Genomic DNA, 22,855 nt, shown 5'->3' with positions numbered 1-22,855 from the left:
CTCCAGAAGCGGCGGCCGCTGCCCTCCTGCCGTTCACCTGCCCCCGTCCCCGCTCCGCCTCGGGGTTTGCTTGGATCGGGCTGGGGGGGTTGTGGGGGGTTGAATTTTTTCCTAACGCTTCGTAACGTACCGGCAGAAAACAAATAAATGACCCCGTGTGCGTTTGTGGGTGCTGAATCCGTCAGTGCAATTCCTGAGAATATTAAAGTCTAAATTAAAGCCTGCTGGAAAACGTTAGCTCCTACTGTAATAGTAATAGCGATAATAATAAAATGACAGAATTGGGAGCGATTTACATGTTATTGAAGAGGAGGAATTACTGAAGAGTAATAATAGAAAAGAAAACAAGTCGGAAGCCCGTTATATAATGCACTGTGTAGACAACGAGAGCGACGGGCTATTTTTATTTTGTTTACCGTATGCTGTGTAATAGGGACTCCTCCGAGCAGCATCTCTCCCCTGTGAGCCCGAACTCCAGATAGAATTGGGGAAAAATCTTAGGCATTCCTGTTATGCCCAGATGAAGAAATGCGTGTTTGTAAAACCTCCCTCCTTACAAATGTTTTCTGTGTCCAGATCGGCAAGGGTGCAGGTAGATGTCCTTTGCCGGAGACCTTTTCCCTTCGTATGGTAAAGAAATTCATATTTTGTAACGCAGGTTATACTTTAACCTTTAACGCTCGTGGTTATGTATTTTATGCAGTAATGGTTACTTTACGTGTCAGATGTGGTCAGGCGTAGTGAGTTACTCTGCTTACACACCGAGAAGTCAAGGACTTTTAATTTCAGTTTCGAACGAAGCCTTCCCCTAAAGGAAAATCCCAGCTTTCCGTTCATCTATTTCTGTTCAGGTGATGGAGATGGTTCAGTTTTATGATATGGAGCAAGGGTTATGAATGAGGGAGAGGGAAACTGAGAATGGCCGGGGAAAATATTACGCCGTAGTTATTTTTGCGATGCTGCGAGGTAATAGTAAGTTGTAATTGCACGTTATTGCACCTAATTTGTTCGTAAAACAGGCGCGATGTTTTACGGGCAGCAGGGTGGCTGTAATCTCCTCACCTTTTATATAAAGCAGAGGTCGATAGATTTTCTCCGCGCTTGCCTGTCTGTCTGTCTCTCCCGTCATGTAGCGACATGTCAGCGGCGTAGGCTTTCAGCGCGCTTACTCCAGCCCTGATCACTCATGTAATTAGATCAGGCTGCCATGGTAACAGACGGTATTCACCGTCCATTCAGGTGTGCGTGTGTGTGGCTGGCAGGCGACCCAGCGGGCTACCACCAGCCCCGCGTGAGCTGTGTTGGCTTGGCCAAAATTGAAGGATGCCGGTGGTGGTGGTTTCCCAAGGACTGAGCTTCTCGGGAAGGGTGGGTGCTCCTCGCCCGCTGTCGTGTCACGCAGGTGGGACGATATGTGGCAAGCTTGGCAGGTTAGCCAAATTGTCAGTTCCACTTGCATTTATTATTAGCAAATTAACAAAGGCGTGGTACTTTGTAAAAATGTTTTTGGCTTATAAAAGCTTGCATAAAAGTTTCTCTTTTTTTTTTTTTTTTTTTTTTCCTCTCCTGGCTGGCTGGTTTAACTGTTTGGTGGCTGTAACAGTGTTTGTGAGTTAGTTCCCATTCCAGCATTCATATTTTAGGCCATGGGCTTGTTATTCTCCACTCATGTACTTTACACCTCCAGGCCAGTAAAATTAAGATCAGTGATACCTGATATCACTGTTGTCACTTAGGTTTGTTAAGCTGCTTCGTAGTTGTTAGCAAAGTCCAGGCCCTTTTGTATTTTAAGTGAAAGCTGATTTCATTTTCTCATGATAAAAAAACTGAGTATATACTATTAAAAACAATTTTCTCATCAATAAATAATGTCTCCAGTATTGGTTTGGTTTGGGTTTTTTTGCATTTGTGCTCATCAAAATATTATAGCCATAGAGCAGGAGACTTTCTGCAACAAAGTTAGTAATGCCTTGAAAAAATACGTGATCTTTTTAGCTTTGAACTGTATACTGCTCTTAAAAACGTATTTAACCAAGGAATGTGTGTTTGTCTTCATTCCCAATGTTTGGACACCGCCCTTTTGAGCCCCTTTTTCACAAACGTAGGTATAATTTTTTTAAAGGCACTAAGTCTGGCACTCTGTTCTAATGTCATAAATCTGGAGTGACTCCAGGGGATGGGATTGTGAGCCATTTACATGGGTGTATATCTAGAATAACTTCATTTATTGGACTTAATCCAGGCGTGTAGTAGAGTAACACAACTCAGAAAGTGATCTGCTGTGTATCACCATTATTTTCTCTATATCCTTTTTACAGCAAAAAGCATTGTGGGCTTAAATAAGATTTTTGCCTGATTAAGGAGCTCCATTAAGCATCTGCAGAAGTGGTTAACACCCCTATTCCAGTAACTAATCTTGCATGCACTTACACTAATACTGAACTTGGCCTGGAGGATTTTGTGTCTCGGTGATGAGATATCATCAGCACCCACAGCTCCTGAGCGTTTGTAGTACTGGACTGGAACATAATGCAGTCCAGAAATATCTCAGTAAAACAGATATTTTAATCTCTCTTATGGTAAAGCACCGGAGCTGGAGGAGGTAATGAGAAATGCCTGTTGGCGGTTCAGCTCTTGTAGTGCCAGGCAGCTGGCAGTCTCAGGTTTGGTGTGACAAGTTTGCAGGTCTCAGCCTGCCTGCTGAGCAGGGGTGTTTCTCCTTGGTGGGACAAGGGGACAGGGAGATTATGGGCAGTTTCCTGCATCCGAAGTGCAGCTTTTCAGTGATGCAACTAACTTGCCTTTCTTGTTAGGAGAGAATATCCTCTGCTTGGCATGGCCACCTTTGTTTTGGGCCTCTGTACTGAGGAGGGGGCTTGAAATAGAGGAGCCTGTTAGGAGGACCGGCTGGAGAGAATGAAATAATTGCATGCAGGATGACTCCTGTAGAGTGAGCCTTTGTGTGCTGCATGCTGCTTATATGTATTTTATTGTAAGACAAATTACCTGTGTGACTAAGAGCATTAGAAAGTAATTATTTTCAAAAAGGCCATATATACATAGTTAAAAGACTTTATGGAAATAAACAGTGCAGCTTTTCTCCAGAAGGGCAATTCTGGCCTGATTGAATTTATTTAGAAAGGTTGAAAAAAAAACTAGTCTTGTTTTAAAAGACATTTGCAAGAGACCTGGAATTTCACTTAACAAAAATTTTTACGTAATAGATCCAGTGGCCTAGTTTCCTGTTAATTAAGAAAAGAGACACTTAAATGCAGTCACTTGAAAAGCAACTAAGGATTTAAACATTAGATTTTAAAAATAATTGTTGTAGTAATATAGCTAGTAAAACAAAATCGAGGCCTAATTTTCCCCTTGCTGAAGTTTAGCAGCACATCGTAGGAGATGGCAGTCAGTATTATCATTGTCATTGTTCATACAGTGAGCTGCTTTTATTGTGGTGTACTAATTGAAAGGTAAAGAAATATGGCAGGCTCTGAAGGAAATGCATCTCAGAACTGCATAGATGGGCTGAAGCACTGGCTGCCTGCAAACCTACTCCAGCGTGCAAGGCAGCTCACGCTGATGCCGCTTGAGGGAAGTCGGGCTATGTGACAGCCTTAGCTAAGCATACAGGTTGTGAATGATTCAGCTGCTGTGGAGGACTGTACAGGTACAGTGTGTACAATTCACAGGGTGCAGATAACAGATTTAGTTGTAGGGCTCTTCAGAGAGTGCTGTAACCAACTCTGCTTTAACAAAAATATAATTAGCATGAGAAACAGAAGGGTGACAGGCTTCACACAGGTGAATGATTTCATTGCAAAGAGATGATGTGCCATATTCTGGTGACTTCAGTAGCCTAAGCTTTGCAAACTGAAAATCCTGACCTTATCCTTTCATTTTACTTTTGTGCAAGGGTAAGTGCTATAAATAAATAAACAGTTGTTTGGACAAAGGCACTGTATTTTTGAGTCTTGCTTAGTCGTTCACATTCTTTATATAAAAAGCTGAAGATTTTTACTTGATTTTGACTGAGCTGATACATGACTAGTGTTTTAAAACGTAAGAAACTTTGCAGACTCCTGACTTCTGCAAAAAGACAAAAGACAGATCGATGACCGTTAAGTCCTTTTTGATCTCAGTGCATGTGTTGAGAATGTAATGCTTCATTTTTTTTCCTCAAAGGCGTAGTCTGAGGTTGTTGTACAACACGTGCAAATCTCTGTGTGTGCATTGGTCCCAGTCTGCTAAGTTACTTTAGTACATGTCCCAGTGAGGGTTTTGCTGAATGAGAATTGATTAAAGAACCTATCTAGAGTTAAGTATGTGTGTAAATCCTTCCATAAATAGGAACGAGTATGTATGCTCATAAACTAAAACAACAAAAATGCTTCTCAGTGAGGGAGAAATGGTCCCACTAAATCCTTTTATTGTCCCAAGAGTGATAAGAATATTTGGTGAGATTCCAAGTGAAAAAACACAATGTATTTTGTTTAATATGTGATGTCAGCAGAAATTCAGTGCTGGCTTTTTGTAATTTTACTGAGCAAAAAGACAGAAATAGAAAAAAAAATCACATTGGTAGAGTTTTCCTTTGTTTATGTTACTTGGGAATTTGCATTTACGAGCATGCCACTATTAATGACAAAATAGTGCACAAGGTAACGTCACATTCCCAAAGATGATTATTTTTTGCCTGATAGTATTTGCAGCAGTATGCTTTCTGGATGATGCTCCTCCTCAAATAAAATATGTTCTGTTGGCAGTGAAGACAGTCATCTCAACTTGCTTATGATTCTTCACCTCATTATGATCACATTTAGGAAAAGAGCACTCAGTTTGAATAAATGGACTCTGCTTTCTGCTGTATGTGTTCTGTCTGCAGGATTAAGTTTGTAGTTTATTTGTGCTTGAGTAATAGCAAGAGCAGTCCCTCTTGGTCTTCATTGGGATGTCTTAGCATGTTGAAAATTGTTTGACTCTTAATTGTGTTTTTGTTTCTTTTTGTTTTGGTTTCCATCTCCTCAACTCCTGGATCAACAGTCACATCGCAGGCCAAGCCAGATGGGCAAGCAATACAAGCTGTGAATTTATTTTTGACCCCTGTAGGACAGTGACCATCTTCAATTTTGTCTTCACCATACAGATACACACTGCCAATAAGGTGAGAATATAGTGCTTTTTATTTCTTCTAACAAGCGTGCACTGTCTGCTCTGAGTTTTAATCAGTATGGACACTTTACTGGTGTCTGTATGATCACCTACCCGTCATACAGTTTGTACTTCCCTTGCCTGGCAGTAGAGGTCCTTGAGAAACTCTTGTCAGAAAAATTCCATTAACTCTGGTGACTCAGTTCGGTGACTTACAGGACAGTGGGTTCCAGATGAGTGGTTTTGTGTTCAGCTCAGGTCAGAGCATATTCAGTTACTAAAAGATGATAGTATGAATGGAAAAGTTTACAGGCTTTGATTTTTGTTGTAAAATGCCACGCATGAAATTGTATAATTCCTTCCTGCACTCTTATGAACGTTTTAAGTGGTTCCTGTTGCTTGCAACCTGCTTGACTTTTCCAGTGTCCTGAGTTCCTCCTGTGCACTAAACTTTGTCTGGTGTAAGGACACTTCCCAGTATAACTAGTCACTACTGACATGCCTGGGTGTCTTTTACTCTGATTTGAGGAATGTTTTCAATTCTTCTGATTATTTTTTTTTTCCCCTGAAATGCTGTAGCCAGACAGGATGTAATAGTGCACATCTATCAGTCTGTTCTCCCTCTCCTCTCTCTTTCCTTCCCAAATGGTTGTGGAGAATACCTTGAAAAAAAAACAAGTCTCGAGGCTTGATTATCATACTGCCAATAAAAAGAACATAAATTTTTATTTTATTTCTTTAATCTGATTGTCATTAAGCCAGCCTGTTTTTTTTGACCTGTTCTATTATTTTTGAGTGCTTGGTATTGGCAATACTGCTATTGCTTAAAAAAAAAAAGATAAAGGGTTGTAAGAAAATTGCTTGTGTCTTTAAATAAAATGAAATATAGTGTTTCCTTGCAGAAAATCAAAGGATTTTTTTTTTCTATTTACAGCCACAAAACTTAATTACTATAGCATTCTATTTATGAGGGGCTGATCAGAAAGTCTCCATTGCAGAATAACATTTTAGGTATACAGCATGTTATAGAAAAGTGTGCAGCACATAATTTACATTTTATTGTGGCTGCAGGGAAGGGTGCTGTGCTTTAAAGGCAAGTTGTCTAAGCAAGTAGTTACATGCAAAGACATGCCTGTTACAGTTTACAAATGAGCTTGAATAGTGGGGGTGGGTTGTAATCACTGTATCTCTTTGGAGCAATAAGAATTCCTTAAGAGTGAAAAACCAGACAAAGTGCCCCTGTGCGGACCCATGTCGTCTTTCTGTTTTGGAAGAAAACTGACTTGGTAACATATATTGACTTGGGAGATGGAATAGAAGGAAGCTTTTTGTTATGACTGTTATCATTTTCACAAAGCACTTAATTTTTTTCAGAATTAGCTTGGGTTGTATGAAATTGTATTTATTTGTGGAAATGATTACTCCAGAAAAGGTTTATATCTCTTAATTAGAAAAAGTAATAGTTTATAGTGTATTGGTCAAATCCTGTGAATAATCAGATTGTGTTATCCAAGATTCATTGCTAAGTCACCTTGAATATTTTAGCATCTGGCATTTCCCATGATTGCATGATAAATAATATACTAGAAACTAAGTGAACCCTTTGGATAAAAAAATGTAACCTAGTTAAGTCTGGTGCAGAGGCACGACAGGAATATAGTACTGTATTGCTTTTTTTTTTTGTACCGGTGCAGCTTGAAGTATAGTGTTGTATTTGTTTTGGCTTCTTTTCTTGTTGTTGGACATTTTAGTCACTGAGTTTGGGGTACCTCTGTTGGCTTCATTAATTAGCTCTCATTTTCTCTAGGAAATGATCAACATCAGGCCCACTGTGTAACTAAATAAGTGAAATAAAAGTTGACTGGAATAGAAACTTGCTACTTACGAACATTCTCTCTGTTACTGGATGTAACAGGTAGGAGCTTGCAGTAGTAATACGTGAAGGAAACACAACCCGGCGCTGTGCAGTGAGCAGCCACAGGGAGGTTTCACAGATCAAGGTAGAGCATTTGCATGCCAAGACCCATCGTCTTTCCGGCTTTTACATTTGTTTCGGGGTGAAGGTGATAACAGCCCTGCTCTGTTTTAGGCAGACCTGGAGTCTGTCAGAGGGAGCAAACATTGGATGTGTTTGAACGCATCCAAAATGAGATCTTGGAAACCTTACTTTAGTCCTGATGGCCCTACACATCATTGATAGCTTTACTTGCGTGAGGAAACATGTGGCTTCAGGGAGTGATGTTGCTGTTGTGTGTGAGCTCCAGGTGTTCTTACCCGTCCAGTTCAAGCAGTGTTCTTGCAGAGCCTGCTAAGCATCTTCCTCAGTAAGGACACAGGGAATTAGTAAAAATAAAATTAAAATAAATAAATAGAGATACAGCTTGCTTTTTTTTTTTTGGTAATCATGGCTTTAGTTAATTTTGGTTTGTTCTACAAAACATAGAGTTATTGTTATTTATTCAGTGTGCACTGCCTCCTTCCATGTAGGCAAATGACTCAATGCTTTCTTTTAAACCGTTGTGTTGAGAGGATTTTGCATGAAACACTGGACATTTTAACAACTAAAGAGTTCCTATCTTTTCCACTGTAGAGTCACTTGATATCTATTAATCATATTGTAGTATCAGGTTGAATTTACAGCCGCAGTCCACTTGTGTGATTTAAAAAAAAATATTTTTTTCAGAATTTCCATAGGTATGTCTGTACACTACCTAATGTGGTTTACTTTTTATATAAGACGTTTCTGGTTTATGGAGACTTCTGGCTACTACTCTGTAAATGGAGAACAATCTGTGCTTTTAAAATACTTTGTAGTGAACACAGAAATTGCTGTCTGACTAGTGTGTCTAATGGTGGCTTTTTGATTGCCATATTGGTGACCTTTTATCGTACCTGGGTTTATTTCTTCCCCCTCATACTGTTTATGAAAGCCTACAATGGCTATAGGGCTAAAAGAAGGTAGGTAATGCAGATTTATAAGGTGTTAAGAGCAGAGGTGAAACGGAGATGTGAACTAGGTATAATTGGATAGTAATTAGAAATAATTTTTTTTAATTGTTTGTTTTGTGTGTGAGTAACTCAAAAGGTAAATAAATTAAGTGATGTGAGTACAGACTGATGTCTTAGAAATAAGGCTCTGTGGTCCCCTTAGTCCCACCCCATCACCTCAGTTTTGCTCAGTTTTGCTCTGTTGTTCTTTCAGCAGTTACTGAAGTTCTGGTGTCTGACTGAAAGTTTTGTAACACTGTCTAAAGTGTAAATGGAGTTGAGTGTAGTGATCTGTCTACATAAAAACACAAGTTCCTAATGCAGTCTGAGCCACGACCTGAGGTTTGATTCATCCTGAATTCTGTTTTAAAAAGGTGTATCTGCAGTGGAATAAGAGATGTGCTGTCCCACGCACTGCGACTTGTTAGCATTACTTTAAAGTGTGGGCTTTTAGGTGTTAGTGCAAGTATTAGATGGAGAACTTCTACATGCTGAGGGCCGAAAGTGGTGAGATGACTAGATGTGACGTGCAGTTGTTCTTAAACCTCAGCGCCCGTGCGTGCCCTCCTCCTGCCCTCTCCTTCAGCTGTGCTTGTTGGGCAGCCATGTGCTGCTGGGTTTTGCCGTGTCCTGATACCAGGGGTATGCTTTTGGGTGAAAGCTAGCCTTTGTTACTAGGGGTATAGTTTTTATTGAAAGCTAGCCCAAGTGGCAGCATTTGGATTTCAGTGTGTGGGCTGAGGGGTTTCTCATGGTGAGATATTGCAATGCAGGCAAACCCCAAGTTTGATAATTCCTTCTTAATTTTGTGATAAATTACTTAGCAGTTATCAGCCCATTTTGGTTCTAGATCTAAACCTGACTTAAGGATTTATTGAGTCACTCTTTGCTCTATAAAAAGTACAAATGTTGAAGTGCTGCTCACTCACGTTGGAGTGTGGTTGTGACTGTTACCACAATTTTGTTTGTCAGGTACCCACGCGTGAAGGCCCTTGTAGCTTTGTAAATTTAACATTTCTGTGAGGCCAGCTACTTGAAAGTAAGTCAGGCTTTAATGGAGACGGATAATTACAAAAAGCAGGCTTAGTGCTCCTTTACTGTGCTCAGAAATTTTGTGCTAGTGGACATTTCTTTCCTTTTCAGTGCTGTGTGTAGTAGCTGAGTAGAGACCGATTTTTCGAATTAATATGATGGTAAATGCATTTCTCCTTTTCCATAGCCCTGGAGCACATCTGCCTGGTAGTGTGCTGTATTCATAGCTTTCTCCAGATAGTCTGACAGCAGATAGATCCAGAATGGTTTGAAAATTCACTGTATGCAAGAGGAAAAAAAAAAATCCTAGTAGGTTATTACACTAGAAGAAGATACAAGTTTATTCTCTGTGTACCACTAGCAGTTAAAAGCCCATAGCACCAATCATATGTAATGCATTTTTATTTACAGATTAGTAGACTCTACTCTGACATATGACTAACAGGGAAGCCCCTCCCTTTAACAGTTGTATGTCATCTGCTTCAGAGAACTAATTACTTGGCAATTCCCATTTGATAATTCCCTCTTTATTTTCTGATGAGTTACTTAACAGTGATGAGCTTGTTGAGCAGAATACCGTGCTTAATCTCTGCTTCAGAAACTGCAGTGCGGGCCTGGGGATATCATTGTTTTCTAAATGCTGTTTAGCCTTGCCATAGGAACATTGAAACCACACTAAGACATGTTAACAGTTTACAGTTAACGGTAAGCTTAGTGTGAGTGATGCGCAGCATTTGCCAAAAAATAAGAGGGCTTTAGATTACTGTTGCACTGCAAACAGCTTGTTAAATACATCATTCCTCCAAAAAAACAAACCCTAACATAATTTAGACGTTAAGAAGCAGAAGCTTGTGTCAGAGATATCTTCTGTGTATCATTACTCCTCTCCGCTGAAATAATCTATTTAAAGGAAATTTTATTCTTTAAAAAACCCTCACTGTTACTTGTAATATCTATTTGGCAGTTCAGCTGATACTGGTGGTTGTTGTGTTATTTTAATGTGAGATATTTAAATATATCATCATTGTGTTTTCTCTGCTGTTACCTGTCTTTTTCATTCTTCCCCTATCCCTTTTCACATTCTTTTACTCTAGTGACCACAGCAACCCTCGTTTGTGGCTGGGGAATGCATTACAAGCCTCACTGCTAATTACAACATCACAGTGTTCCTAGAGGGTACCTGAGTTCAGCGGTGCTTAGCTACAGCGCCGGGCGAGGGGATTTATGGGGTGAAGTGACATCAGCCTGCGCATGGCAGTCCTGGTAAGGTCAAAGTGAGTCTCTCTTGCAGATCAGGAGTCAGATGGGTCCTGTTCAGACCCAGTGTCTCTGAAATTCAACCATGTGAAACCATGCCACTGGATTTGATTAAAATTTTATTGTTGACTTCAGCAGAGGAAGATTTGTGGATCAGCAACAGTGACTTCGACTAGCTGGTGGCATTACCCCACAGATACTGATCCCTGAAGAATTCCATTTAGATCCAGTGCTATAAGATGAGGATTGGGCTATTTTTTCTTTTACTTGAATAAGAAGTGTAGTATTTTGTGTATTAGCTCACGTGACATTTCATCATCAGGCTTGCTGATTTATTAGGTATTCACAGTGATATCTCTTGGCCTGTACTGGAAGCTGTGTCACGGGCTTGCTTTATCAATGAGAAAAATGCATTTGTACATAGTTACATGTGTTTTTTGTAAAATTAATCAGAGGAACAGTAATTTTATGAAACACAGGATTCAGAAGAGATTAATTGTGTTCATGAAGTACACCAGCTATAAAATCTTTTGAAAGGAATATTAATCAAGTTGATCAAAGGTGGCTTGAAGTACAGAATTCAGATACGAACACAATTACTTTCTGTCTGTCTGTATGTTTGCTGTAGCTTGAGTGATTATTTTTAAAATTCATTTAATACCAAAAAAAGTTCCATTTTGGTGTCTGGATATTTTTTCCTACAGAATGTGTCATGTTTTAAAAGCAAAGATGTGAGACAGTATGATAGATAAAATTTTACATTTTATAGAATGCAATAAGTAGAGAACATGACATGATAGGGAGCATAATAAAATAAGTAAAACTCAACAGAGGGTCATTGAGCCTTTCTTTCTCTTAAAAACTTTTTTTTCCTATTTGTATTTTTTTTAATGACTCAGGGTATCAGGTAGTGCTGTACAGGCATTGCAGAAAACAGAAATCCTCTATAAGAGACAGAAAAGAAAGCTATGACCATGAACAGAATGCCTCATCTGTGATCTGAAAGGTTTGCTTATGCACATGGGAGTTCTACCTTGACAGATCCTTCTACAGATCATTATAGCTGTTGAGGAGGGATCTGCATCCTGAGCCCTGGTGTCAGATTCATTTTACAGAGTCAGCCAGAGAGTTATTAGATGGTGATTTGGCCTGTCTTCAACTGACTGCTTAGAGGTGAAAGGTTGCAGTGGCAGACATCCACCTGTGAATTGTCCATACCATGCTCTGTTCACCGTCTCTTTGGGCTTGACAGCACTTCCCCAAAACTGAGACTCTACTCAGGCAGCATTGCCTACAAGAGGTTGTGCCTAAGGACATACAAATTTGGTCCAAGGTATCTTCTTCCCTCAGCAGGGCAGTGTTGCTTGTCATGAAGATTGAACTTCCAAGTAAAATATTTTGGCCCCAGACACACCGATACTGGTATTTCTATCAATATTTATGCAAGTAAAAGACTATCATATGAATGTCATGAAAATAATTTTTCATCTAATACAAGTTTTCAGTTGCCTACTAATGCCTTAAGATTTGAGCATCTGGTTTGAAACAAACAAAACCTAACTCATTAACATACAGTAGAGGTTTCTCTACTGATAACTGTGGTGGTCTCCCTGACACCCAAATGAAATGGTACCTTCCCCCCTACTTTAATGTAAATGAGAGAAGTAATACATCCTGGATTTTGCATTTCTTTCTGCTGGCTTCTCTCTCCCTCTTTCCCCACCAGCTACCCTGGCCTATGTTAGCATGACTCCTCTGTTAGCAGCACTTGCTGATGGAATAGCCAAAGATGAACTGGTGGATCTGGGCCATGCATTTCCTAGTCTGCAGAACTGAGAAGCTGCATCACCTCTTTGCTTAGGTCTTGTCTGCCTCCTCTTTGAATCAGGGATGAGTTTCAGGTTTCCTATTTATCAGCGTTGCTAAACTTTGTTGGATCTCTGCTGTGATCTGACCTAATATTTTTTTTTTGTTAATGACACAGTCTTGGAAGTCACTTGTGATTTCCTTTGTGAACTTGACAGTTGATTAATTAAATTGTGGGGAGATAAGTGACATGGCAATGCTTTCTCTGTACCATGTCTGTGTTCTATTTTATGGGGAATGAGGATGATGGTGAATTTTATGGACCAATAATCTATAGTTTAAAATTGCACTGTGTGTTTGGATAGCACCCAAGTATTATATAGTGTCTTAAAATATATGTGATACTACAATACAGGAAGGACCGAAGAAGAAGTAAAAGTCTGTATTTTGTTCCATATTTGCACAGGCTGGCAGAATAACTCAGTCCTGGTGCCTGGTGTCATCTGTGAGAATGACACAAACTGGTATGGGTGCGTTCTACCATTTGTTGGTCGCTGCCAGTTTGATTGCAGCTCAGCGTCAAATTGAGGGAGAATATGGTGTGGAGTGACTGAGTGAATTAAAGTAATTCCTGAGTGGAAGTATGACATTTGTTACATGACACAACTATCCAGATGTTGTTATCTATTAGAGTACAGCCAGAAAGGGCCCTAAGGAAAATTGAGGTGGGTAGAAGGTTTATAGTAAGCATGTGAAATCCATTAAACAGCAGCAGTCAAGTACACCCCTGTTATCTAAGGAGTCGAACATGCTGAATGTCACGTTGACTGTATGGAATGGAAGAAATGCAAACTAAGACACACTTCTGCTGCAGTGTTTGGTGCTGTTTATACAGCTTGGCCAGAATATGAAACTAGTAGTGCTGTGCAGGCAGTGCTGCAGCAACCAGGTTTTTATGCTCCCGATCTTCTTTAATGTGAACTGTGCTTGTTCTGCATCTCAATGAGGTGCTCAGCCAAAGACTGTGGTGGAATAAGGGGTCAGGTTCTTGCCTCTGTTACTTACTTGGATGGTTTAAATGGAACCATGGTGTAAATGAGCATGGGTCTGGCCTGGGATCTCCAGGGTGTGTCAGGGCCCTCTGGACTTGGAGCTGCTGCTGGCAGGTCAGCATTGCTGATCAGACACTGCTTGTTTGGTAGATACGGCAGTTGAGCATTCACTTGGCTTTTCCTCCAGCTGAGGAGGGAATGAAAGCTGTTTCTCAGTCAAGTGTCAACAGTAGTCTTTTCTCCCCATGCTTCAGGTGGATGCGTCAGTGAATTAGACTAATCTTTCTTTATATAGCCCAAGCAGTGTTTTGCCCTTTCATCCTTTTGTCCTGTTTTTAACCTTTTCCAGACTTTATTCTCTTATTGCTGGCCAGTTAATTTTTCTCCTCACCCCCTTCTCCAGCGAGATTCTCCCGTGCTCAGCAGTTCTTGCTGCTGTGTATCTGACCTACTTGTATAGCTCCCTCGCTGGATTTGTTACATGCATGATACTTTGATTGTGTGTTGGCTCTTTCTTTGGCTTGATTTTTTTTGGTGTGTGTTTCTGTGTCTAAAATCCATTTCTGCTCAGAGGGTTTCAATACCTCGGTAATTTTCTTCAGAACTGCAAATTTGAATGTTGTTTCATCTACCTCTCTTCCTTCCTTGTTCATCGTAGCTGGATTCTGAGCTTTGCAACCCTGACGATTTGCCTGGACAAGTCTCTCGCTCCATATAGCCTTCACCTTCTCCTCATGGGGAAAACCCCCCTTAATTTCTTCTCTGAAGCTTCACTGTGGGGTGGGTACCCATTTTCCTGGCCAAACATTGGATTTTCAGTCCTGTGTGCCCCTGCCACTGTTCCCTGGCTTCCAGCTGCAGTGTCTCTTCAGCAGGCATCTTGCTTTTCAGGCTTGTCAGCTGATCTCTAACAAATCAGTTGCATATATTTGTTTGTATAATGTTACATGCTGGCATTGTAAAAAAAAAAAAAACAAAACAAAAAACCATTCAGTTGTTTTCTCTGTACCTGAGCATGAGCTGGTAGCCACCCCCTTTGGGCCATTTGTTCATAAGATAATGGGGTCACTGTTACTTTATCATAATATCATGTGGTCTGCTAATCAAAGGATTCTTTTACTGTGTTAATAGCAGCACTTCAAATTGTTAACATTAGTAAGCTTTAAAAATATAATACAATTTTCACGTGTCATACTGGTGGAACAAAAGTAACAGCTTGGGCAGTTTTCCCTGGGCTTCCAGTCATTCTCATACCATGACTCTGCTCCACTGGCAAAATTCTGTAGTAACAGGTTGCAAAACATTCAGGATAAAATGTAAGCAAAACCAAAAAAGAATGTTTGAAAAGCACTTCATTCAGAAAAAGAAAAGAAACTGAACATGGTATGCGTTTTAAGTGAGGCTCTTCAGTGAGGAAAAAATTCCTGCACTGCTATGGAGAGGCACAGGAATGAAGTAGCCACTGAATGAGTGAAGTTCACAGAAGGTATGAAGTGAAAAAATATGAGGTGGGGTTTTTTTTGTTCATCACTGTGTTTTTGCCAAGAACTGACTATTGGAATGATAGTGTGATTATACTAGGTTTAAAAAACCCCAATTTAATAACTATTTTGGTTGATAATTTTGGAGATTATACGTTTTCTCAAAAAACTAGGCTTCTGTCTGAATGGAAAACTGTCAAAAATAATGCTTTTATCTGAAAATTGATACCCCTTCTTGTTATAAGTAATGCCAAAAAAGATACAAACTAAAGGATATTGGAGGAAAATACACATTTTCCAAATGGATTTACTCAGTGTATATAACAATAGCTTCACTGTAGTTAGTTTCACTTCTCCGGTATGTAGACAGTTTCCCAAGGTGAGAGAAACATCTGAAAAAAACAACTACATGCATATAAGATTATAAAAATTGCTGTAGGGAGCTCGGGTGTATGAGTTACTACTTTTAAAATCCTCCATTAAAAACAAGACTAGACTCCATATTGATGGAGTCCTTTTAAAGGCAGTGCCCTTTTAATCAGCAAACAGGTCCTCTGTGCATCAAATAATTAAAAATAGAGCAAAGTTTCTGAACAAGGCGTCTGGCAGAAGCGTCTGTACTTCCATCTGTGCATGATTAGCAGAATGTTTCATGATATTTAAATAGCACTAGCTTTGCTCTCTTTTTTATTATTTGTTGTGCTGAAGACCTGTTTGCTTGTTAAGTGGTCTTTTTTGAATAGTTACTGGCAAGGAATCAGGAAAGTGTATGAAGACATCTTGTACACACTGCAAATGCCAAATTGTCCATTTTTTTCAAAGAGACACTGCCCTTACTATTTTTTTTGATGGGAGTTTTACCACATCCTTCACTTGGTTTTTAAAATTTCTTATGGACCAGTTAGTTTCAGAGAGAGTTTAGCATGCATTGTGGTCACTGCCCATAGACTATGGTTTCACTGATACAACCATTATTTTATAACAGTGGAGCTCAGAGGCACGGTACAGTGTGAGTACGCACCAGGGTGTATTTGCAGAGTACGCGTGGCAGTTCAGATCTGCAGCTTCTGCTGGCGACGCTGGGAGCCATGCGTCTAATCTGCTGCGCACACGGCTCTGAAGCCTTACCCTTTCAGTGGGGACGTAATCAGCCAGGCAACAGCTTTCCAAGCGGTTTTGAGGCCTTGAGCTGGGACTCCTCCTTGCTGGCAGTCATTCAGCATCGGATCGTGTGCTTTTCATTTCTGGCTAGCAGCACGGCGCTTTGCAGTGTTGCCACTGCCACTTAGCCACTGATTTCCCTTCATACTAGTAAAGTTTTTGTGTGTGTGTTTTACAGAGATCTGTACAGGTGGGTATGCGATGAAAAGAAGCCGCTGTCTGGATGCTAAGTGCATTGCTGTAGCTGGCTGAGGACATTTTTATTATGTGCAAGCACCCAGTTGTTCGGAGCTGGCAGGCTAGCAAGGAGCTAAGACACTCCGATGGGCTCAGAGGTCCTTTGTGGAGAGATGGTATTCAGTCTTTGGACAATTTGTGTTCTTGGATGGGCATGAAAAATAAGAGCTTTTGTGGCATGTGTAAGTGGGGTTTGCTCTGTAGCTGGGCTTTTTGTTGCTGGTTTTTTTTTTTTCGTCTTGTGTTTGAGAAAGGCTGTGGTATGTGGTGTGTGAATACAGACCTGGGTCATCTCTTAACTTCAGTTCAGGACTTCAGAATAAATTGTGGTTACTACTGAGACCAAAGCTGTTCACCTGTCAGCATAACTGTATAAACTCTGCGTGTTCGTACCTCAGACAAAAAACACTGAGGAGCTTTGTCCTTGGAGAAAGAGCCTGCTACGAGCCTCTGTGAAGGGTTTGCCTCACCTACCTAGTGTCATGTTACTGGTATCTGTCATGCTGTTTCTGGCCCAGTTTCTGCAGAGTGCAGTGCTCTGGGGTCTCGGAGCAAGTTCTCCTCAGCAAGGTTGTATTTTATGCAGACAAGCAGTTGGAAATTTGGGGCACGACAGTGGTAGGACCAGTTTGGAAATGCCCACCTGTGGTTTGGTTTTCAGGCTCCCAGGGAGGCCTGAAGATGAATGAGTAGATGCGGAGAAGTCCTGGAAGGGCAAGAAAAGGAACAATCATATTTTACTGTAAAAGCTACATGTATGCCTGTTCTTTCAGCTAGACCTCTCAACTAGGGTGTGAAGTGGTTCCACTCACATTTTACCCACATCACTCCTAAAAACTGTTAATATTGGTCCCCTTAACAACTGATTTCTGTAGAAAGGAGGAGAATTACTTCTAGAGCTGATTCTTGATGAGTGCAGTTTGATGGGCCTAATATGAACATCCCTCCAGGAGCAGGAAGGAGAAGGAAGACTTGGGCTCATTTTAGAAAGAGATATAAAGTTGTGTTGGTAGGTTGGTTAAACTAAGCCAATTTTTGTGTTTTGCTCCTAGTACTTGTTCTCAGAATATACCATAATGGGGTTTTTGCAACAGCTTCAGCTTATGTTGTGAATGTGAATTAATTAACAGTAGTATGAATTGCATATTGTCCAATGGAATTTGTTTTTCTTCATCTTCTGTCATGCTCAAGGTACTTCAAACACTTTAAAATAATGAGTTCAGCTATAATTGTGCTGTGGCTTTGTAGATAAACATAGCCATCCTTCTGGGTGCAACAGGAGATCAAATGCAAGGATGGTTTTGCTGATTGGAGTGGGAAGAATAGTGGTTGTGATGTTAGTATTACTCCTGCTATTTTTTTTTAAAAGCATGTGTGACAGGCTCCTTATTTGGCAGACTGGATTTTGCTGCTTATTACTTCATTTATAACTCTCAATGCAGTGTAAACAATGATGAAGAATTGCAGGGCACATTATTCATGAGCTGTTCTTTAAACCTTGTTGTTGCATTTTTAGCCCTGAATATTTTACATCATGAGATACTACATGAAAAAGCTGCAAGCCCTTCATTTCCTGAAACAAAACTAAAGCTTCCTTTTATGACCCTACGAAAGCACATTGTAGCAAAGCAGGTAAACTGGATTTAAGCCTAAAATGGTAAGATCCTCTTGATGTGTGTGAAAAATGAGGGTTCAGCTGTTTGTCTGCAGGTCTCTGAGGGAGAGGTAGTGCCCTGTATCCCTCAAAGGCAATTCCTTTAAGCTGGCTGTAGGGAAGTATGGATAGCATCCAACATACAGATGTCCCCAGGTACATGGATTTATAATGGAAATGTTGATGACCAGTCAGTATGGAGATACTAGCAAGTATTTTTATAACTCAGAGTTGTTGACTACTGTAGACATGTTTAGGCCCTGTTCCCATTGGCGTTCCTTCTGTTGACTTTCAGGGTTAGGATCAGACCCCTTTGGCTCAAATTTGGAGTGAAGTTAATCAAGACTGAAAGAAGCATATACGTTCTGAAATCAGCCTCCAGTTTTGGAGGGAAGAACAGGGGAAATAACTGACCTGTACAACGATACTGAAGTACTTTATGGCATGATCGAGCCATACACTGAAAATAAAGCTATTCTTGAGTTATTTGGGTTATTTCATTTTGATCTGTAGCTTGAAATGTCATCTGTTAATGGAAGGCTCGACGCGGTTTTTGTGCATTCCTCATAAAGCTGTTCTTTGACAAGGAGAAAAACATATCAATCTAATTAACATGTACTTCTCTGTATACAGCAATAGGCATTCATTATTTTCAGTTTGTACTATTATATGAAAGCTTCTCCAAAACTTTGGCAGCTTAGTAGGAAGGAGTGGCAGTTCAGTGTATTCTCAGCTGTACAGCTCTAATGTATATTGCTTTCAAAGACACCTACATGTTATAATAAAAATAGCCCTTATAGCCAAAGATACGTAACCACAGTCTAGGTAATTACAAAAGTAAGAGACTCAACTAAGTACTGAAACAGGAAAAAAAAGCAAAAATGAAATACTGGGGGTTTTTAAGAGCAGTAGAAATGATAAAGGAAAGAATTAGTGTTCCATAAATATTTTTTTAAAAAGCTCAGTAGTTCACTGTATGTTAAAGTTGCTATCAGTTAGGGAATATATGTGGAACAAAACTCTGAAGTACTAATTATTCTAAATTCAATTGATAGTCAGGGCTTAGTTGTGCTCCAGAAAAAAAGAAGAAATGTGTAGCTTTGCTAAAAACAACAAAAACTAGTTTGGGGAAATATATGAGTACTGCTAGAAAAGCTGAACCATACATCTCTATGTAAAATTGCATGTGACTAGTGTAAGTGCTGTTCTGTCACAGCAAGGACTGCTGAAATTGTAAGCAGGTAGCAAAAGTTTACTGTTTAATATTTCACAGATAGTAATTGTTCTGAAAGTTTTAAATAGCATGGGAAATGTAGTGTCACAAACTTGACATTTGAATATTAATATTGATACCGAAACAGTCTCACCACAAAGAACACCAGGACTGCAGGAGGAAGGACAGCATTTGATCAGATAAAACCAGAAGTTTTAAAGCCCTTCAGATATATTTTAAAATGCCTTACAAAAACTGGGGCAAAATTACCTTTCAGGATTGGCCATTTTATATCCAGGCTTGAGAATATTCCTATACAGGAAAAGTTGGAAGTGAAGAGGTGTTCTTCTGTCTTTTCTGTCTTCCCCCTTTCTCCCTCCATTTGCTACTTGATGAAGACTGTCTCAACAAGGTTAATAGCACAGGACTACGAAGTGTTTTGGATTCACTTATACAAATATAAGATGTGATGTGGGTTCAAGAAAAGATGCATGGGGTATAGTCTCTACTGTCCATTCTCAGACTTGCTTGAGATGTAAATTATCTCTTGTAATCTCAACATTTGGCTATGGGTTACTTTTAATAGAGACCTTTCTTTTCTAGGCATAAAGTAAGGCTGACTTTTCCTCTTTTTTTTTTTTTTTTTTAACAAGCAAGCCTGCTCTCCCCACGTCTGTGTGCAGATGAGTGTGTACATAATCCCTTACTATAAGTTTATTATGGCTTGCTTGTTTCTTACAAAAATGTGTGGTAAGATCAGAATACAGCACTTGACATAAATACACCCTAAGTTGCAGCCTGCCTATATGTTGGGAGACCAAGGACTGTTGCCTCTTTGCATGCACAGTGTAACAAACCTCCCCCAAAGAGGACACAAAATAAAGACGGAGACTGGTGAAAATCACTAATGATACTTTTGCAAACAGAAAAAGCCAGCCAAAACCAAGCCCACATGAGGAACAGGAATATTTATCTTTTGTTGCTCTGTGTAATGCGGTGTTGTGGTGGATGGTACCTCACTGTTGATAAATCTTTTGATAGCTTTTGGCAACTGTTATGTAGATGGTTTGGTAAGTCACTTGGCTGGTTATAGTGCTGATAGGTGCATTGCTTCCTAAAATTCCTTATCATGGAGTATGTAGAGCACATTTTTGCCTTTGTGCACCAGTTTGATTCTAGCTGTTTAGCTATGTGCAAGCAACTTAAAGGAGTTTTCTTTTTGGGGGGACAGGAAGGAAAAGTTTGTCAGCCGCTTTTCTGGAAGTGTTTTGGTAGTTGAGACTTTTTTCCCTTTAAAACTATATCTTGCACTTTCAGACTCTCCTATTTTCAGATGTGATTAATGGTGACTTTTATCTTTAGAATGCAAATACAATTTTAGCATACTTTTGCACTATATAGTACTCCTCTCTGCACAAACTGCTTACCAGACAAATTTAAGAAGTAGGTATGTATTTAAAAACCAAACAAATGCAGAATACAGTTTACCTTCTGAAATACTTATATCCTCATAGTTGTAGGTGCTGCGACATATTTATGCTAAAGTGGCACCATTCTGCTTTGCCAAGTGTAAGCAGCTCCCTTTAGCTGTTGGTACCCACTGTAAGTAGGAAGAGAAATTGGGCAGGTTGCTAGAACCCCTGCAATGCCTTTGTGTCTGAGGCATGGTAACCTACGTAGAAACAACCCCTCTGAGGTACCTTTTGCTGGGGGATATTGGGGAATCCCAGACCTCTGGCAATCGTCATCATTTCTGTCCAAAGGGTGAAACAACAGCACTTTTATTAGGAAATGCAAATCCCCTGCTGACGCTGTGCATATACAAACCCATCAGACTCCTGACCCTCAGGTGATGCCAATGGCATTTTGCCTGCCCAAGTTGTTGAATTCATTAGGGACAATCTCATTCTCGCTAAGGAAACCTGGACAAGATAGTAAAGATAGTAACACAGGGAGATTTTACTCTCCATCGCTGTGCTGTTTTGTAAGGTGTTGCACAGCATGTACAGAGTGGATGGAAAATGTTATCCTGGAAGCATTCCAGTTTGTTACTATTTTGAAGTAATTTTGCCCAGGCACAAATGCTGATGATTGTATGGGAAGCCTCTAGAGTTACAGAGCAGAAGGTGAGTCTCCCACACCTTCGGTTAGGTTGTAACTAGTAAATTACATTTTATTTTGTGGCTAGCTATTCACCTGACTATCCAGACCTCTGTTCCAAATAAAACCCAAGAAAATAAAATACTCAGGAGACTTTAGCCTGTTACAAGATGGGTTGCTGTTGCAGATGATTACGTAGATCTGTTCTACTGCCTGTTCCTAACACTAACGTTTAGAAAAGCATCTTGATTTTGAACTGCCCAGGAACACAGCCCAAACTAGGAGTAATCCTACCAAAACAAATTACTGTTTTTACATCTGATACCTCCTCTGTTTCCAAAAGTATCAGCTACATCTACTGTCAGTGATAGGTTAATAGGTTAAATTAATTTTTTTTTTTTTTAATGTTCTAGTATAGCTGTTCTTAGGGACATAGTAGTAAATTGTTAAGATAACGTTAATCTTCTGATTTAGTGCCTGAACCAGCTCCCTTGATGTTAGTGCAAATTAATGGAATTAGGATCAGACCTTTAAAGAGTAAGAATAATAAAAAAACCCTAAGCCCCAACAGTAGTATCTTAGAGCTGACCAAGTTAAAAATATGAATGAAAAATTGTGACATATGCCTAATCTTCAGCTAATTTTCATGGTGAATGGAATAATCTTCCACGGAGCTGTGAGTGGCCAATGTATTATTGTACATCAGGGCCCTATTAATCCATAGATTATTGGCAGAACATACGGTAACTGCTCCAAAGCATGCCATATACAACATGCTTTTATCTTTGTATTGTTTAAAACTACATTCTAATGTGTCACTGGGGATATATGTAGTCTTGGAAAAACTATTTGCACTGTGGTATTTGCTAGCAATATGGTATATGACCAGGATGTACACTAGATATTCAAATTATGTATGCTGCAGAATTTGTGAATTTGCATGTTAAAATACTTATCATTTCTGGAAATACCCTGAGGTGTAACTGTCCACAACTTCCCTTTACTAACTAATTATTAAATATTTGCTTTCAAAGCTGAATCATGAGCCAACTGGGGAGTGAGTTTCCCAGATAGTGATTTTAAAACCTTACAGTCAGGACTGTGGCCTGGAAAGATTTATTTTTTCTTTTAACATTATTGCTGTCCCATTCATTAATATGTGTGAAGTACTGAGGCCTGTTAGCTGAATGCCCTGCCTTCCTGAGTGCAGTTTGTTACCCTGCTTTTCAGAGAAATTGATAGACAGCTAGGAAGAGGTACATGCAAGACCAGAGAGCCTCACATAGTTTGATCTGGAGGTGTTTCACCTGGCATCACTTTGCCAGGGAGAAATAAATTGCTTGTACCTCTCATCAGAGCTAGCTAATTACATGTGAACCCTTAGGAGTAGCTGTTCAAGCCCTGGGAGGGGAAGTAGACTGATGTCAGTCCTTCCCAGGGGGGCATTTTGGAGACTGGGGGGTGAGTTATAGGAGTGCTGGGCGTCTTTCACCTGCAATTGTGAAACTTGGGGACCTCACCTGCGTGTGGGCTGTTGAGGGGTGGGGAACTGCCTGGGGGATTTTATTTTTTCCCATCTGCCCCTGCCTGCCCTTTGCTGTTGTGTTTTGGTGAGGCTGATTTGTGTGCTAAATAGCACTAAATAGAAATGCATTTGTTACACTTGTATCTTACTCCTGTAGGTATCCCACTAGCTTAGCTTTAGTTTAGTTCACTGGATTTT

At 39.9% G+C, this 22,855-nt stretch overlaps 1 protein-coding gene across 4 annotated transcripts in view; it reads left to right on the top strand.

The window, feature by feature from the left end:
- Window positions 1–22,855, top strand: part of ATXN1 (ataxin 1) — a 230,247-nt gene that overhangs the window by 14,169 nt on the left and 193,223 nt on the right. For 3 of the 4 annotated variants that reach the window (XM_026842211.1, XM_026842214.1, XM_026842213.1), the window contains exons 2-4: window positions 2,777–2,783; window positions 5,044–5,164; window positions 10,266–10,434. The gene's annotated coding sequence lies outside the window, so the exon portion shown is untranslated. The remainder of the gene's footprint in view (window positions 1–2,776; window positions 2,784–5,043; window positions 5,165–10,265; window positions 10,435–22,855) is intronic. The other variant, XM_026842212.1, reaches the window with a different exon arrangement.

Source organism: Athene cunicularia, assembly GCF_003259725.1.
Source record: "Athene cunicularia isolate RWA chromosome 2 unlocalized genomic scaffold, athCun1 chr2_part1, whole genome shotgun sequence".
Taxonomy (NCBI): Eukaryota; Metazoa; Chordata; class Aves; order Strigiformes; family Strigidae; genus Athene; species Athene cunicularia.
This window is presented reverse-complemented; position numbering and strand designations above follow the sequence as displayed.